The following is a 14,740-nucleotide window of genomic DNA, read 5'->3' as shown; positions in this document are numbered from 1 at the left end:
TGAGCTGTGTGTGACTTAGAGATGAAGATTGAACCAAATTATTCTCAGGGACCATCAGTGGCCATTCTGCCTTAGTTTGACAGAAAAACAGAGACTATACTTTTTGGGGTCTGGAGTTTGGAAGGAGAAATAAAATGGATGGTTCAGAGAGGATAATTCACCTTGAGTTATCCTAGCCTCAGTGATTACTGTACTCAGGAATTTGTCTCCATCACTTTTACAAAGAGGCCCTACTCTGGATCAGCCATAAATTGAGGGCAAGGGACATCAAGATGAATACTTCTTGATTCTTCATATTGAATCTCTGAGAAAGGGAAGATATTCTGATGTTCATTTAAAATGGACAGAGAAGGGAAAAAATTGGACCCAGCCCATGGGATTAAAAAAATCAACAACACCTCTGTGCCTAGGGCATAGGCAGGGGTGGAATCTCACACATCAATCTATAGTGACTTGTGGAAACTCTGGTCAGGCAAAGGGGATATGGGCCACACACAATTCTGCCTCACTGCTTCCTGCCCATTATTGTACAGATCACAGGCCCTTTCTTATGTCTGCAAAGGTGTCAATGTGCCCTCTTAGAGAAAAGAAAAGGCAGAAAATGATCTCAACAAGCTTCTAGAACTAGAACAAACTATTGTCAGTCTTGACAAACAGAATGGCATAATGAGAAAAAAGAATATGCTGGACTTAGGTTTGAATTCCAGTTTCTGACATTCAAGATCAGAGATAGAGCTAGAAGGGATATCATCTAGAGCAACCTTTGCATTTTACAAATGAAGGAAATGTTGAGGGAGATGAAGGGACTTGCCCAAGGTTCCATAGGTGAGACTTTGACTCCAAATCCAGCAGTATTTGCCTGTCATGGTGCTGTATGACCATGGACACAACCTCCATGAGACTGCCAGCTGTAAATTGGACATTTATTATGTGACCCTGTGTGACTCTGGGAGAGATTTAGTCACTTAATCTCTTCCAGCCTCAGTCTCCTCACTATAAAATAGAGATAATAATAGCACCTCCCCTGGCGTGATTTGAAGAACATGATATAACATTATATAAAGCACTATGTAAATGTTTATTATTATTATCATTATTATTAGCAACTAAAAGGACCACAAAACTAATTTTCATATATCCTTTTTTGTTTTGTTTTTATTGCTCCCTTTTTTACATCGCCATAATTTCCCTTGATATCTCTGCCCCTCCCAGAGAACCATGCCATTTGAAAAATATATTTTAAAGACAATTTTTACTTTTTTTCAGTAGATATTATTTTATTTTTTCCAATTACATATAAAGACAATTTTTAGCATCCATATTTTATATAAAATTTTGAGTTCCAAATTTTCTCCCTTTCTCCCACCCCCCTCCCTAAAGAGGTAAACAATTTGATATAGGTTACATATGTACAATCATGTAAAACATATATCCATATTAATCATGTTGTAAAATAAGAAATAGAACAAAAGAAAAAACATAAAAATGTGAAAATAGTATGCTTTGATCTGTATTCAGGCTCCATCAATTCTTTTCTTTTTCTGGAGGTGGATAGAATTTTCCATCATGAGTCTTTTGGACTTGTTTTGGATCATTGTATTGCTGAGAAGAGCTAAGTCTATCATAGTTGATCATTACACAATATTACTGTTACTGCATACAACATTCTCCTGGTTCTGCTCACTTCACTCAGCCTCAATTCATGTAAGTCTTTCCAGGTTTTTCTGAAATCCCCCTGCTCATAATTTGTTATGGAACAATAGTATTCCATTACATTCATATACCACAACTTGTTTAACCATTCCACATTTGTTGGGCAACTCCTCAATTTCCAATTTTTTGCCAGCCCCAAAAGAGCTGCTATAAATATTTTTGCGCATGGAGGTCCTTTTGCCTTTTTTATGATCCCTTTGGGATATAGACCTAATAGTGGTATTGCTGGACCAAAGGGTATGTACAATTTGATTGCCCTTTGGGCATAATTCCAAATTGTTCTCCAGAATAGTTGGATCAGTTCACAACTACACCAACAATGCATTAGTGTTCCAATTTTCCCACATCTTCTAAGGTATTCATCATTTGCCTATTAGCCTATCTGGTAGGTGTGAGGTGGTACCTCAGAGTTGTTTTAATTTGCATTTCTCTATTCCATAGTGATTTAGATCATTTTTTTATATGACTATAGATAGCTTTCATTTCTTTGTCTGAAAGCTGTCTGTTCATATCCGTTGACCATTTATCAATTGGGGAATAACTTGAATTCTTATAAATTTGACTCAGTTCTCTATATATTTGAGAAATGAGGCCTTTATCAGAGATACTTACTGTAAAGATTGTTTCCCAGCTCTCTGCTTTCCATCTTTTTTTTTTTTTTAGGCAATTGGGGTTAAGTGACTTGCCCAGGGTCACATAGCTAGTAAGTGTCAAGTGTTTGGTCTGAGGTTGGATTTGAGCTCAGGTCCTCCTGACTTCAGGGTCGATGCTCTATCCACTGCACCACCTAGCTGCCCCTCTGCTTTCCATCTAATGTTGCTTGAATTGATTTTGTTTGTGTAAAAATTTAAATTTAATATAATCAAAACTATCCATTTTATATCTAATGCTTTCTTTATCTTGTTTGATCATAAATTCTTCCCTTCTCCATTGATTTGACAGGTAAACTATTCCTTGCTCTCTTAATTTGCTTATGATTTCACCTTTTATATCTAAATAATGTACCCATTTTAACCTTATCTTGTAATATAGTGGAAGATGTTGGTCTGTACCTACTTCCTGCCATACTGTTTTCCAGTTTTCCTAGCAGTTTTTGTCAAATGGTGAGGTTTTTGTCCCAGAAGCTGGGGTTTTGGAGTTTATCAAACCCTAGATTACTACGGTCATTTACTGTGTCTTTTGTACCTAATCTATTCCATTGATCTACAGCTCCATTTCTTAGCCAGTACCAAATAGTTTTGATGATTGCCATTTATAATATAGTTTGAGATTTGGCACAGATAGGCCACCTTCCTTTGCATTTATTTTCATTAATTCCCTTGATATTCTTGACCTTTTGTTCTTCCAGAAGAATTTTGTTTTAATTTTTTCTAGCTCTACGAAATAACTTTTTTGGTAGTTTGATTGGTATGACACTGAATAAGTAAATCAATTTAGGTAGAATTATCTTTTTTTGTTACATTAACTCGGCCTACCCATGAGCAATTGATATCTTTCTAATTGTTCAAATGGGACTTTATTTGTTTGAAAAGTGTTTTGTAATTGTATTCATAGAGTTTCTGGTTTTGTCTCAGCAGGCAGACTCCCTGGCATTTTATATTGTCTACAATTATTTTAAATGGAATTTCTCTTTTTATCTCTTGCTACTGGACTTTGTTGGTAATGTATAGAAATGCTGATGATTTATGTGGATTTATTTTATATTCTGCAACTTTGCTGAAGTTGTGAATTATTTCAAGTAGTTTTTTAGTTGCTTCTCTAGGATGTTCTAAGTACACCATCATGTCACATTCAAAGGATGATAATTTTGTTTCCTCATTGCCTATTCTAATTCCTTCAATTTCTTTTTCTTCTCATTGTTAAAGCTAACATTTCTAGTATGATATTGAATAACAGTGATGATAATGGGCATCCCTGTTTCACCCTTGATCTTATTGAGAAAGCATCTAGCTTATCCCCATCACAGATAATGCTTGCTGATGGTTTTAGATAGATATTACTTAACATTTTAAGGAAAGCTCCATTTATTCCTATGCTCTCTAGTGTTTTTAATAGGAATAGGTGCTATCTTTTGTCACAAGCTTTTTCTACATCTATTCAGGTAATCAGATTTCTTTTAGTTTTGTTATTGGGTGGTCAATTATTCTGATAGTTTTCCTAATATTGAGACAGCCCTGCATTCCTGGTATAAATCCCCTCTGGTCAGAGTGTATGATCCTAGTGATTTATTGTTTTAATCTCCTTGCTAGCATTTAATTTAAAAATTTTCCATCAATATTCATTAGGGAAATTGGTCTATAAGTTTCTTTGTCTGGTTTGGCTCTTCCTGGTTTAAGTATCAGCACAATATTTGTGTCATAAAAGGAATTTGATAAGATTCCTTCTTTGCCCATTTGCCCAAACAGTTATATAATATTGGAATTAATTATTCTTTAAATGTTGGTAGAATTTATTTGTAAATCCATCTGGCCCTGGGGATTTTTTTAGGGAATTCATTGATGGCTTGTTCAATTTCTTTTTCTAAGATTGGGTTACATAAGTATTCTATTTCCTCTTCTGTTAATTTGGGCAATTTATATTTTCATAAATATCATCCATTTCACTTACATTGTCAGATTTATTGGAATACAATAGTTCTTAATTATTGCTTTAATTTCTTCATCAATGGTGGTAAGTTCACCCTTTTCATTTTTGATATTAATAATTTAGTTTTATTCTTTCTTTTTTAAAAACAAATTAACCATTGGTTTATCTATTTTATTGCTTTTTCATAAAACCTCTTAGTTATATTTATTAATTCAGTGGTTTTTCTAATTTTAATTTTATTAATCTCTCCTTTGACTTTCAGGATTTCCAATTTACGTTTAATTGGGGATTTTTAATTTGTTCTTTTTTCTAGTTTTTTTTTAGTTGCATGTCCAATTAGTTGATCTGCTTTTTCTCTATTTTATTGATGTAAGCATTTAGAGATACAAATTTTCCTCCAAGTACTGCTTTGGCAGCATCCCATAAATTTTGATATGTTATCTCATTATTGTCATTGTCTTTGATGAAATTATAGATTGTTTCTATGATTTGTTATTTGATCCATTCATTCTTTAGGATAAATTATTTACTTTCCAAATAATTTTAATCTATCTTTCCATAACCCTTTATTTAATGTAATTTTATTGCATCATGATCTGAAAAGAATGCACTTAATATTTCTGCCTTTCTGCATTTGATTATGAGGTTTCAATGCTCTAATACCTAGTCAATTTTTGTGTATGTGCCATATACCACTGAAAAAAAGTTATATTCTTTTCTATACCCACTTAATTTTCTCCAGAGATCTATCATATCTAACTTTTCTAAAATTCTATTCACCTCCTTAATTTCTTTCTTGTTTATTTTGTGGCTAGATTTATATAGTTCTGAGAGGGGGAAGTTGAGGTCCCCTAATAGTATAATTTTACTGTCTATTTCCTCCTGGAAATCATTTAACTTCTCCTTTAGAAATTTGAGTGCTACGCCATTCAGTGCATACATGTTTAGTACTGATGTTACTTCTTTGTCTATGATACCTTTTATTAAGATGTAGTTTCTTTCCTTGTCTCTTTTAATGAGATCTCTTCTTCCTTTTGCTTTGTCTGAGATCATGATTGCTATCCCTACTTTTTTTTACTCCAGTAAAGTGTAATAGATTATGCTCTAGCCCTTTATTTTTACTCTGTGTGTGTCTCTCTACTTCAAATGTGTTTCCTGTAAACAATATATTGTAGGATTCTGGTTTTTAATCCATTCTGCTATCTATTTCTGTTTTATGGTAGAGTCCATCCCAATCTCATTCACAGTTATGATTATTGACTGTCCATTTCCCTCTATCCTATTTTTCCCCTTTTTATACTTTTCTCTCTCTTTCTCCTTTCATCCTGTCCCTCCTCGCCAGTGTTTTGCTCCTCCCCATTGCCTCCCTCAATCTATTCCCTTTTCTATCACTCTCTCTTCTTTTTTGCCACCTTCCCCTCTTACTTCCCTAAAGGATAAGATGGATTTCTATATCCAATCAAGTGTGTACATTATTCCCTCTTTGAGTCAAGTCCAATGAGAGTAAGTTTCAAACAATGCTCATCTTCCCCTTCTTTCTCTCTACTGTAATGGGTCTTTTGTGCTTTTTCATGTGATATAATCTACCTCATTCTGCCTCTCCTTTCCCTCTTCTCCCAGTGCAATCCTCTTTTTCACCCCTTAATTTCTTCATATTATCCCATCAAAGTCAACTTATACCACATATTCTATGTATATTCCTAACTGCTATAATAGAGATACAGTTCTTAAGAGTTACAAATGTCATCTTCCCATGTAGAAATGTAAACAGTTTAATCTGATTGAATAACTTATGGGTTTTTTTTTCTTTCCTGTTTACCTTATGATTCTTGAATTTGAAAATCAAAATTTCTGTTCAGTTTTTCATCAGGAATGTTTAAAAGTCCCCTATTTCATTGAATCTTCACTTTTTTCTCTGAAAGATTATGCTCAGTTTTGCTGGGTAGTTGATTCTTGGTTGTAATCCAAGCTCCTTTGCCTTCTGGAATATCGTATTTTGAGCCTTCTGATCCTTTAGTGTACAAACCATTAAATACTGTGTAATTCTAACTATTACTCCTTCATATTTGAGGAGATATATCTCACTCCTTGCAGCATTTTCTCCTTGACCTAAGAATTCAAGAATTTTGCTGTAATGTTCCTGGGAGTTTTATTTTGGGATCTCATTCAGGAAGTGGTTGGTGGGTTCTTCGCAATTAGCATTTTACCTTCTGGTTCTAGGATATCAGAGCAGTTTTCTTTGATAATTTCTTGAAAGATGCTGTCCAGGCTCTTTTTTTTTTTTATCATGATAGTCCAATTTTATCAGATAGTCCAATAATTCTTTTTTTTCATTTTTTAAAAAAAATTTATTACAGATTTAACATTCAACAAACAATATGGAATTGAATAGCAAAGCAAACCATAAAACCATAACTGTACATTTTTAAAAAACAGACTTTCCAAAATAATTTGCTTTCTCCTTCTGATCTTTGTACTTAAAGTTTTGTTGTCTTTGTGCAAGCTGCACGTTTACAGAGCAGCATGGAGTTGGAACAGAGAAGAGATTACAGTTCTATGTCATACAAGTCTGAAACATACTACTCTTCTAGAGAGACTTTGTACTTGGGACCTGAACCACATTCCCACTCCACAAATCTGGTATCACTAAATAGTGTGACTAAGAGATTCAGATTATAGTCTTGTCATAGCTGCAAACTGTGTGACTATTGGACAAATCATCACATCTCTATCTCAACCTCCTCTCAACACATGCTCTATTAATTTGCCTCACAAAACTGTTGGGTATGTGCACATTTCTGAAACCCAGCACTTCCTATGGGGCTGTCATAGTCCCCAGAATTTTGAAGTTCTTGAGTTGTTTTGGTTCAGCATACAGTCACTTTTTCTTGTATGTCTCTAATCCCAGAAATTGGTTTATCAAAAACAATTATAAGGAAGAATCATGGACCACACTTTCCACCTGAGTTTCAACTGATCCTCAAAGCCCTAAGCTAGTTCTCACTCTAAGTTAAAATTAACATAAAGTTCTAGAGAGCAAGGCTTCTCGTCTATGGATGAGAGACATACTGATGGAATTATAGTCAGGTGAAATCAAATTGTAACCAAACCAGAAGCTGAACTTGAAAGGTCTAAGTCAAACCTTGCAGGTTTTCTGCAGAGTAAAAATAGCCTGCACAAAAATGTTTTGCTTTGAATACCTGCCATGATCACTCCACAGATTTCTTTGAAAGGACATGACATATAGGCATACACTGAAAAATAACACCAATGATAGACCACATTCAGTTTAATATTAGCTAGATTTAGGAGAAGATTCAGCCTATATTCAAATCAATATGGTAGTTCTCTTTGAAGAAGAGCTAAGAGACCAATAATCATCTCAGAAAGGGTGTCTGCCAACCTTTCTCTTCCAAAACACTCACTCAACAAGTGAAAGTGCCTGTTTTATTTACATTCACAATGAAAAAGCTCATAAACTCAAGTGAAGCTAAACACTGCCTTCATTTGGCATTGCCTCCATTCTTTCAAATCCAGAACTAAGGCCCATATAGACACCACCACCCACCCTCACCAAATGACTACACAACACAAGACTATTACAGTATTTTACTATCATCTGGATACATAAGGGTCTAATGCCCTGTCACCAAAACAGAAGTTCAAAAGCAGTGCTTGATAACTCTGTTAACTTGAGATACCTGGGCAAAGAGCATATCAGGATGGAAATTTAACTGAGAGATTTCCAAAACAGACCTGCCCTGGCACTGAACCTGAGAACTGAGAGATGTATGCAGGGGCTTTCTTGGAAGGTTGGCTATATCTTGGTGAGCAGCTCAAGGAGGATGAGCAATGACCCTCTGGCCCTAGGTCTGGGTCATACCTCTCACTATCCCAAAAAAAAGGCCTGACTTAAGCAGGGTCTTTGTTCTACTAACTCTGTATCCCCCCCCTCCAGGGCTGCTCCCTGTTTTCTTCCTTCCCTGCTTTGCCTTCTTGGTGGCCTTGGGGAAGGACAGAGAACTATTTGTTTTCTTTGGAAAATACTGTCTTTTCCAATTCTGCCCTGTCCACTAGTCACTTGGTCTCTTGCTCTTGTTTATAAAGTATTTCCCCACTCTCTCTTCCCTGGCTAGCACAGCAAGACCTTTGGAGTTCTGGGCGAAGGCAAAACCCACTTCAGTAGAGCCTACAATATCCAACTGGGGCAGAGGCAGTTTCTGGTCTTGGCTACTGAACACAGCTGGTCTTGCCTCTCTGCAACAGTCAGATATCTCTTTGGGAGATGGAGTGGGGCAGATGAGCTCCTGAGGTTCCTTAGTGACTGAAGCAGCTGCAGTTTTAGGACACTGGGCACACTCATCCCCGGGGACCAGTGGAGGAGGATCCAACCACATCACATCTCTTTTCTGTTCCTTCTTTCTCTGACTTGCTGTACCAGGTGAAGGTCTTCCCAGCCCACCATCATTTGCCTTTCCTGACTTTGAAGTGAAAAATGAAATCTGCCTGGCACCCACATATTGAGCTCTTCTTTGAGTAAAACCAACAATAGTTTCCCTCTCACCTCAAGCTGGAAGCAGCATTCTGGTGATGGGGGATAATCTAGTCTGCACTTTCCAGTTCTTCAGAGCCTCCACATCCAGCCACAGGCCTCAGCCTTAGTGGGACCTCTTCTCCTCATGGTCACTTACCGCTGGCCATCCTGGCCAGGCCAGGCCTCATCCCCACATAGACCTTCCCCATGAGGCTGAAGCCACAGCTGCACACCAACAGCCATTTGCATCTCATGCCAGCATGGTGGGCAGGCCAATAATTCTTAAATTATCTCCCCTGGATCTATTTTCCAGGTCAGTTGTTTTTCCAATAAGGTATTTTACTTTTTCATTATTTTGATTTTGTTTGAATGATTCTTGATGTATCATAGACCCTTTAGCTTCTACTTGCCCAGTTTTAATTTTTAAGGAATTCTTTTCTTCAAGTTAGCTTTTCTACTTTCTTTTCCATTTGGCCAATTTTACTTTTTAAGTTGTTTTCTTCAGTCAATTTTTGTGCTTCCTTTTCTAAGTTGTTGACTCTTTTCTTTGATTCTCTAGTATAACTTTCATTTCTTTTCCCAATTTTTCTTCTACCTTTCTTATTTAATTTTTTTTGCAAGGCAATTGAGGTTAAGTGACTTGCCCAGGGTCACACAGCAAGTAAGTGTCAAGTATCTGAGGCTAGATTTGAACTCAGGTCCTCCTGACTCAGGGCTGATTCTCTAGTTACTGTGCCATGTAGCTGCCCCCTTATTTAATTTTTAAAATCCTTTTTGAGCTCTTCCAGGATGACTTTTAGGTCTTCAGATCAATTCATATTTCTCTTTGAGGCTTCAGATATAGACATTTTGACATTGTTGTCCTCTTTTGCCTTCTATGGTTAGAGTTTTTTTTGTTTTTGCTCATTTTCCAGCCTATTTAGTGACTTTTAAAGTTGAGCTCCATTCAGGGGGCACTGTCCCAAGCTTCTTGTGCCGGGGCCAGAGTTTGGTCATTAGCTTGCTTTGGTGTTTGCCTATTGAGCTGGGAGCTGCTGGCCTGCCTGTTGCACAGGGCACTTACTGCCTTGCAAGGGTACCACCTATGCTGGGCTTCACTCCCCTTTTACCCAAGTGAGACAAACCTTCCTTCTGAATTATCTTGGGATGGAAAGTTGTTTCACCCCATCCTCTTGTGGATGCTGTCACTCCAGAATTCATTTTGAGACTTGATTTAAAGTTATTCTGAGGGAAACTAGGGAGAGCTCAGACAACTTTCAGGCTTTTCTCTAACATCTTGGCTTCACCTCTAAAGGCAATTTTTGAAAAAGAAGGGGAAAAATTCAGTATAATTTATCAATACATAAAAAATTCTGAAATATGTGCAATATACAATGTGTGTGGATCTACCACAAAGAGGTGGACAGATCTTCTCATATCCATTCTTTGAAGTCATACTTGTTCAACATTGGCTTTTCATTTCTAGTAGTTGTCCTTTCCATTTACATTGTTGTATTTATTGTTTATATTATTTTCTTGGCTCTACTTACTTCACTCTGCATCAATCTGTGTAAATATTTCTAAGCTTCTCTGTGTTCATCACATTCATCATATCTTAGAATGTAATAATATCCCATTATATTTGTGGGCTATAATTTGTTTAGCCATCTCCCAACTAATGTATACTGTTTGCAATTTTTTGCTCTAACACAAGTACTGCTTTAAAAATTTTGGCATATGTGAAGAGATTCTTATCAATATCCTCCTTATAGTACAAATCTAAAGTGGAATCTCTGGTTCAAAAGGTAAGAATGTTTTATCAATTTTATTTGCATAATTCCAAATTATTTTTTATAAAATGATTTTCCAGATTCATAGCTCCACCAATAATTGCTAGTGTACCCATGTTCCTACAACCCCTCTCACAATGATATTCACATTTTTTCATCTTTGCCAATTTACAATTTTTTATTATTATTAATGATTTGGAGTATTCTTTCCTATGTATGGTAATAGTTTGCAGTTCTTCCTTGGAGAACTGATAGTTTTTGTTCATATATAATAATTGTTTATATATCTTGGATGCCAAACCCCTCATCAGAAAAAATTTCCCATTTGATCACTTCCCTTCTTATCTTAGGTGCTTTAATTTTGTTTGTGCAGAAGCTTTTCAGTTTCATATAATCAAAAGTTATCTATATTATATTTTATAATTGTCTCTACCCCTTTTTGTTTGACTGCATTCTTATCTGTGAGAGATTCATGATCTACTGCTCTTCTAATAGTTTTATAGTCCAATTTTGGATATTGTTTATCCATCTAGAATATATCATAGAATATGTTGTAAGGTATTGGTCTAAGTCAAATTTCTGCCAAACTTATTTCAGGATTTGCCAGCAACCAAATTCAGAGTTATTTTCTAAATAATTTATGTTTTCTGGTTTATCTAATCCTAAATTCCATTGCTTCTGGTTCCCTTTGGTTAGTCTGTTTCATTGATCTACCACTCTGATTTTACATCAACATTATATGATTTTGATGACTTCTGCTTTAAGATACAGTTTGAGGTCTAAAAGTGCTATTCCATTTTCATCCTTACATCTTTTCATTATTTCACTTAATATTCTTGATCTTTTTTTCTGAATAAATATTATTTTATCTAATTCTGTAAAGTATCCCTTTGAAAATTTGATTAAAATAGCATTAAAACTATAAATTCACTTTGGTAGTATTATTTTTATTATATTGGCACAGTCTGTTTCTCTAAGGAGCATTTGACAATTTAATTTATACAAATATTTTGAGTTTTGCAGATTAATCACCAGATATTTTGTATATTTTCTAGTTCTTTGGAGTGGGTTTTCCCTGTCTTTTATTACATCTTGGATTTTATTATTATAATATTGAAATTCTATTGAGTTTTGAGGGTTTATTTGTAGCCTGCAATTTTGCTAAAACTTTTTATTATCTCAATTAGTACTTTTGCTGATTCCCTAGGTTTCTAAGTGAGCCAAAATATCATTAGCAAATAGTTTTATTTCCTTTTTATATATTTTATGTCTTTAATTTCTTTTTCTTGCCTTATTGTTATTATTAGTATTTCTAAACTTTATCCAATAATAATGGGGAGAGTGGACACCCTTGCTTTACTTCAATATTTATTGGGAAAGGTTCTGGTGAACAATACAACAAACTTTTATTAAATGCCTTCTATGTGCCAGGCACTGTGTTAAAAGCTGAAGGTAAAAATAAACAAATTTTAATTAAGCTAAATAAGTTAATTAAAAGAAATGCAGTCTCTACCCTCAGGTGTTGTTCTTCCTTTGTTTTTGAAGACCAATGACATCTTGAAGGTGATGTCTTAACTTGCCCATGAATTGGATTTAAGTGAGGCAAAGCTATGCAAAGTCATTAGCCTCACTATCTCCTCCAGAGTCATAGAAGTCCAGTGGCAAAACTAAATTTAAGATGACTGGAGATGGCCCTGTCCAGGAATGCAGTGAATGACTTTGGCCTTTCTAAATTATTGTTTTTCCCAGGTCTCAATTTGTAGGAGGCAGTGACCATTCAATGACCAAGGGCTGGGTGGTTGTTATTGTTGTTTGTCCTTAGTTTTTGAGTACCTTGACATCAAGAAGGTGATGTCATGACTTGCAATGGCTGGGTAACAATTGAGACAAAAGACAGCCTAATTTACCATCACAAAATAATCAGTCTGGAAGAGGAAGCCTCTCTGAGTTTCTGGCCTGAACAGAAAACAATTGCTATTTACACTCACTGTAAGATATCACAATTAAACAATGAGCCACAGAGTCTGAGGGTTATTATTGGCCATTCAATGAAAGCCAGAGTGATTTGGATTTAAAGGTATAGTCTAACCTGGATTCAGGAAGACCTGGACTCAAATCCAGCCACTGACACTGACTAGCTGTGTGACCCCAAGCAAATCATGAAGATGAAATCATCCTGATTAAAAATCACTATCTATTATCCTGTAATAAATCTAGGATTTCGGTGTTAAACACATAGAAGAGCAGGAATTTTTAACCTAAGGTTCCTCGAACTTAATTCAACATAATTGGTTTACCTTGTAATCCTATTTTATTTTATGCATTTAAAAACATTATTCTGTGAAGGAGTCTAATAGGATTCACTAGATTGTCTTCCTCAATACTGTGAGCTCCTTGAAAGCAAGGATCAGGATTTTATTTTATTTTTTGTCTTTTTTTTTATCCCCAGCACTCATCACAGTACTCGAAATAGTAGATACTTAATAAATGTTTGTTGATTTGACTTGACAACATAAAAAAGGTAAAGAAAAGCTGCACTAGAGGCTCTTGATAGAGTAATACAAATACTTCAATATTTCAGAAATCACTAATTTGATTAGTATTGATATTCTATCCACTATGCAGATTGTATTGGCTATGGCTTAGTAAATGGTCTTGGAGAGTTGCTGGAACCATACAGTGTCTTGAGATCAATCCAGGGATTAGACTCTCTGGACTTAGGCTAGTTTCAGATAGCAGGCAAACAGTCCATCACAATCACTTAAAGTCTTATTCAGCTTGGTAAGACCTGCTAAAAATTTTATTCTGTGGGCTGCCTTTGAAAACATAGAGTGATTTCCATGCTGCCATGAGACCTGTGATGATGATTCCAATTTTGATAGTTTCTGTTGTTGTTTTAATGGGGATCTTAGTGATGGATGAAAATAGGCTTTTGTATTATTGATGTTAATGGATACAAGCATAAAAGTATTGGTGAATAACACAGCTTCAGTAATGAATATTTACATGGTGACATATTCTACTGTTATGACAGTTTGTAGTGGTAATAAATAGATCTATCAGTAACAACTTTGGGTATAGTGTCAAGAAGAGGAAATGTGGATGGTCATAGCTCATTATTGATGGCTTATTTTGTAACTAGGCTAGTTCCTATGATGGTGATATCTATAAGAAAAGTAACAGTAGCAGAGATGTTGGTGACCATAAAGGTAAGGAAATAGTTTTATATGTTGGTCATTAGTGAAGAGGTCATTAGTGAAGAAATAGTAGCAGTAGTAATAGAAGTTATTATATTAGGGATGCTATGATAAAAATGTGTTATGAATTTATTTGTGACTATGGCAGCTATGAGAGTTCTTATGATGGAATAAGGAATAATTGTGATGGTGGTGATACCTGTTATGGGGTCTTCTGAAGTAGAAAGAAGAGAAGTGGCTGTGATGGTGATGGTGTCTGTGGTGCCCACAAAGATAGGCTAAGTAACAGTGTGTGGGGGGGTTAGTATTGCAGTATTTTAAGAGGGGATATCAGGAGCAGATGTTGCAATGGTGGAAGCTGATGTGATGGCCAGCAAGAAAGACTAAAGTGTAGTGGTTGAGATGGTAATGGCTGTTGTGGTTGCCCCAGACGTGCTCTCAGGAGCAATATTTGTGATAGTGTTGGCTATTGTGGTGACCTCTGAGGTGGTCTCAGGAACAGTAGTTGTGATGGTAGTAGCTGTTGTGGTTGTCTCAGAGTGGTATCAGCAGCAGTGGTAATGACAGTTGTGGTGGCATCTGAGGTGGTCTCAGGAACAGTCACTGGGATGGTGGTAGCTGTTGTGGTGGTCTCTGAAGTGGTCTCAGAAACCATAGTGGTGGTGGTAGCTATTGTGGCCTCAGAGGTGGTATCAGCACCAGTGGTCATGACAGTTGTGGTGGCATCTGAGGTGGTCTCAGGAAAAGTGGTTAGGATGGTGGTGGCTATTGTGGTTGCCTCAGAGGTGGTATCAGGAATAGTCATTGGGATGGTGGTGGCCTCTGAAGTGGTCTCAGAAACAGTAGTTGTGGTGGTGGTAACTGTTGTGGCCTCAGAGGTGGTATCAGCAGCAGTGGTAATGACAGTTGTGGTGGCATCTGAGGTGGTCTTAGGAACAGTT

At 36.1% G+C, this 14,740-nt stretch overlaps 1 pseudogene; it reads right to left on the bottom strand.

The window, feature by feature from the left end:
• Window positions 1-7,961: 7,961 nt before the first annotated feature.
• On the bottom strand, window positions 7,962-8,980 carry LOC114047948 (annotated as a pseudogene).
• Between the last annotated feature and the right edge of the window lie 5,760 nt (window positions 8,981-14,740).

The sequence above is a fragment of the Vombatus ursinus genome, unplaced genomic scaffold (assembly GCF_900497805.2).
Source record: "Vombatus ursinus unplaced genomic scaffold, bare-nosed wombat genome assembly UNPS02014791.1, whole genome shotgun sequence".
Classification (NCBI taxonomy): domain Eukaryota; kingdom Metazoa; phylum Chordata; class Mammalia; order Diprotodontia; family Vombatidae; genus Vombatus; species Vombatus ursinus.
This window is presented reverse-complemented; position numbering and strand designations above follow the sequence as displayed.